At 33.8% G+C, this 5065-nt stretch overlaps 1 protein-coding gene across 1 annotated transcript in view; it reads right to left on the reverse strand.

Annotated features, from left to right (window-relative positions):
* Positions 1-5065, reverse strand: part of SPIDR (scaffold protein involved in DNA repair) — a 531639-nt gene that overhangs the window by 149178 nt on the left and 377396 nt on the right. The window lies entirely within an intron of this gene.

Here is a 5065-nt window from a genome sequence, read left to right on the forward strand (position 1 = left end):
CTTGAGAAGAAAAAACAAAAATGCAAGCAAACAATAACAGAAAGAGTGGAAATGTTATGTTGTGGTCCATAATCATTTCCCAGTGTTCTTTTTCTGGGTGTAGCTGGTTCTGTTCATTACAGCTCAATTGGAAATGATTTGTATTCTCTCATTGTTGAAGAGAGCCTCGTCCATCAGAATCGATCATCATATAGTGTTGTTGTTAAAGTGTATAATGCCTCCTGGACCTGCTCATTTCACTCAGCATGAGTTTGTGTAAGTCTCTGCAGGTCTTTCTGAAATCATCCCGCTGATCATTTCTTACAGAACAATAATATTCCATAACATTCACATACCACAATTTACTCAGCCATTCTCCAGTTGATGAGAATCCACTCAGTTTCCAGTTTCTAGCCACTACAAAAAGGGCTGCCATAAACATATCTGCACATGTGGGTCCCTTTCCTTCCTTTAAGATCACTTTGGATTCGTTCACAACTCCACCAACAATGTATTAGTGTCTCAGTTTTCCCGCATCCCCTCCAACATTCATCATTATTTTTTCCTGTCATCTTAGCCAATCTGACAGGTGTGTAGTGGTATCTCAGAGTTGTCTTAACTTGCATTTCTCTGATCAATAATGATTTGGAACACCTTTTCATATGAGTAGAAATAGTTTCAATTTCATCATCTGAAGATTGTCTGTTCATATCCTTTGACCATTTATCAATTGAAGAATGGCTTGATTTCTTATAAATTAGAGACAATTCTCTATATATTTTGGAAATGAGGCCTTTATCAGAATCTTTGACTGTAAAAATGTTTTCCAGCTTATTGCTTCCCTTCAAATCTTGTCTGCATTAGTTTTGTTTGTACAAAAGCTTTTTAACTTGATATAATCCAAATTTTCTATTTTGTGAACAATAATGATCTCTAGTTCTTCTTTGATCATAAATTCCTTCCTCCTCCACAGGTCTGAGAAATAAGCTATCTTGTGTTCTTCTAAGTTGTTTATAATCTCATTCTTTATGCCTGGGCTTATTATGCTATACAAAATAACAAGTAAGATGAGTTTAGACTTACAAGAACAGATGCAAAACGAAATGAGCAGAACCTGGAGAACATTATATATAGTCACAATATTGTTTGATGATCAACTCTGAATGACTTTAGCAATGCAACGATTCAAGACAATCCCAAAGGACACGTGACAATATTGTCTGAATTCAGACTGAAGCTCTTCTTTTTATTTCCTCCCCTCTTTCTCTTCTCTGCCTTCCTCCCTTCTTTTTTCCTTTAAGTCTTCTTGTACAAAATCACTAATATGGATATGTTTTACATGATTTCACATGTATAACCTGTAATAGATTGCTTACTGTATCAGAGAAAGGGTAGGAGAGGGATGGAGAGAGGGTCAGAATTTGGAACTCAAAATTTAAAAAACAAAAATAAAAAAAATTTAAACATGTAATTGGAAGGAAAATAAAAAATATTCTTTAAAGTGAATCTATAGTTTCTTTACTTAATACTGGTATGGAATAGTTTTAACATCTCTTATCTTATTCTCTAGTTATTCTATAATGGACTTATCTTATTCTCTAGTTATTCTATTATGGACTCATTCTAATTTGTCAAACCATGACACTAAAGATATGACCTATATAGGGCAGAATCCAGAGAAGGATTTTCACCTCTCTAATTTTCAATGCTATGATTCTAGTATACTTTTTATTTGGCTGCCATGTCACACTGTTGACTCATATTGAACTTTAAATACACTAAAATACTAGGCTCCTTTTCAGATGAACAAATGCCTGTTGAGCTAATTTTTTTTTTCTGGATCATTCAACTTAATAACTATCTTTTCAGTTTCTTTATGTCCTCAAATTTTATAACATACCTTATATACTTTCATCTAAGTCCCTGTTAAAAATTGTTAAAAAGAAATGAATCAAGGGTGGAACCATGTAGTATTCTTACTCTTTCCTTCCTAGTTGACCGAATCCATTAGTCATCAATCTTTTGTTCAAGTCATTCATCCAGTTCCAAATCCAACTAACTGTACCATTAACCATTCATTTTTCCAATTTGTCATAAGGATATCATGAGAATCTGCCAAATCCCTCACTGAAATCCAGGTGTGTTATATTTATGGCATTCCTCTAATCTATCTGTACAATCAAATGGAAAGGAAAATAAGGTTAGGATAATACAATGATGAGGGGAGGGAATCTTTAATGGAATAGAGGACTTTTAAAGCATTTTAGGTGAAAAGACCAGAGCTGAGTAGAATTTTTGAAATAAAAACATAAGCCTAAGGAAACTTCTTAAAGTAAAGTTGTTTAAGCAATTGAAAGGAGTAGTAATGATATTGTAGTGTTAACATTTTAAAAGAAGAAGAAACAAGTGTTCCTTCAAAACTTTAATGTCTTCAAAGGGTACAGAGAAAATTAAGTCAATTAGTTTCTGTTTGCCTCACTCCACTGGAGAAGGAAATGGTATATCCTTGCCAAGAAAACTCCATGTTCAGTACTGGCATGGTATGGTCAGTGGGGTCATGAAGAATCAGACATGGCTGAACAATTCTATTCTAAGGGTTTTAAGAGGAGAAGGAGAAGGGAGGGTGAAAGGAGGGAATGCAAAAGGAGGAAACGGAATTTGCTGTTCTTCATAATTAGAGCATGTTAAAAGAGCTTATGTACATAGAAGAAAGGATTTGGGAATGTCACTATTATCTGAAACAGAAAAAATGAGGGTTGAGAACACACAGAATTTGTTGCACAAATAGATCAAACAGAGGTGAAAAGGAATGAGGAGGTAGTAAGAGAAAGGATAATTCTAAGGAGGAAATATCCCCCCTATATAGTCCTCTGCCACAAGCAAAACCAACGTCCTGATTCTGAATGGAGGATGAAAAGAAAGAACTAGAATCAAAGGAGGTGCTTTAGATTTCCTCTTAGATAACTAGGGGGATGATTTAATAAATATCAGTACATGGAACAATTTGATAGAGCAGTGGATAGAGCGCCAGTCTCGTCAGAAGGACCTGAATTCAAATCCAGCCTTAGACACTTAATATTCATTAGCTGTATGACTTTGGGCAAGTTACTTAACTCTAACTGCCTTGCAAACAAATACAAAAAAAAAAAACCCCCAAATATGTGGCACTATAAATATAACAGAATATGCAAGAAATGATGAGACAATTTCAGAAAATTTGGGTAGCAAAAATTGTGCCAGCATATAATTGTGATTGGCATATAATATGCATTTAAAAAATGTTTCTTCATTCATTCATACACAATCACCATGCTAGTTTAGTGCCCTGTCTTCTTACACCTGGACTAATGTATTAGATTTTTAATTGTTCCCTTGGCATTAATTTATTAGCTTCTCTAACCTATTCTCCACAAAGCTGCCAAAATGATAAAGCACAGGCCTAATCAAGCCACATCCCTGCTCAAGGATCTCCAGTGGTTCCCTTTTGCCCTCACAACCTTCTTTGTTTCAGATTTAAAGTCGTTCATCAGTGGGATCCAGCCTACTTTTCCAGATTCATTTCTGCATATCACTTTCCTGCATGAACCACATTCTGGCTAAACTAGACTACTTAGTGCTCCTAGTCTGTAGCATATTATTTTTCATCTCTGTGAATTTGTACAGGCTGTCCCTTGGCCTGGAAGGCATTCTCTCCAATGTTCCTCTCATAGAACCTGCAGCTTTCTTTAAGACTCAATTCGTGTCATTTTCTCAATGAAGTCTAACCTTAGAAAAGTAAATATTATATATATGTAATATAATGTGTATAAGTAAATATATATGAGTAAATATGTGTATATATATATGCATAGCAAATAAATATTATAGATAAGTAAATGTTACATGTATGATATGTGTATACATTTATGTATATATTGCGGTATATGTTATATTTTATATATGTATATGTATATGTATATGTATATATGTACATATATAATATATATTATTCACATACACACAGATAGATAGATGGATGGATTCATTTTTTTTTTTTTTTGCAACATGTAATATCCAGGGCAGAGAACTACTCCAACCTGACCAATTTAAACAAGCTTTTGATGGCGAAGCATTGGAAATAGACAAAAGAATAAACATAAAATAAACAAAAAGGATTACTATCCTTTCCCAAAAAAGTTTGATATAAATCATTCACCACAACAAGGGACTAAAAGTTTAAGCCTGGAAATCCCAGCCAGCAAACACAATCTCCTGGACAAGCAAAAAATGTAGCCTCCAAGGGCAACTCAGCTTCTAAAGTCTGAGGACCTGCTTTCAAATTCTACTTCTGAATCTTAATAATATGATATAGGGCTTGTCTAACGTCTTTAGACTTCAGTTACCTCATTTGTTAGAGGTTGACTTTTGAGGCCCCTTTCTCCATAAATCTATGACATTATGATCCTATAAATTTGTTTGTAGAATCTTATGGAGGAGGATGTTAAGAAAGAGTGACATTGCCTCATAAAAGAGCAAGAAGCATTAGAGAAAGTAAAATTTATAAGAAAGCTTAGTGAAAGGTTCAATTAAGCAAAAACATCCCAGAGCATTTAAGATTAAAGCTAGACAGACAAAATTCCAATTTTTTTAAAATAGAAGAGATCCATAAAATGTTTATAATAAACTCTTTTTGGTAGCAAATTTGTGGTTTGAGGAAGCAGAATGGTACTCAAAGAAAACATCTGGGAAGAACAGTTGGACTATACCTAGTAGAAAGAGGAGATTCAAGTCAGGGGTGACTAATAAGGTATCTGAAAGAAGAGAGAATATTAAAGATTTATGAAAAATATTAGACTTTACTATTACCTTTAAGAAAGGTAATCAATATGTACTTATCTGCCTACTTTTATACTTCTAGAATGTTTTTTAAAAATGAGAATAATCTTCAAAGGCATTGAAGGCATCATTGATGAAAGTATAATAAGAAAAAGGACAGGGTTTTGCAAAGCCTCCCATATTCCCAATCTTCTCAGTTTTCTTATTATTATTTGGTCCTTTATTCTGGAAGAAAACCAAAATGACATCACTATGTTAGAACCTGGTTACA

Source organism: Antechinus flavipes, chromosome 1 (genome assembly GCF_016432865.1).
Source record: "Antechinus flavipes isolate AdamAnt ecotype Samford, QLD, Australia chromosome 1, AdamAnt_v2, whole genome shotgun sequence".
Classification (NCBI taxonomy): domain Eukaryota; kingdom Metazoa; phylum Chordata; class Mammalia; order Dasyuromorphia; family Dasyuridae; genus Antechinus; species Antechinus flavipes.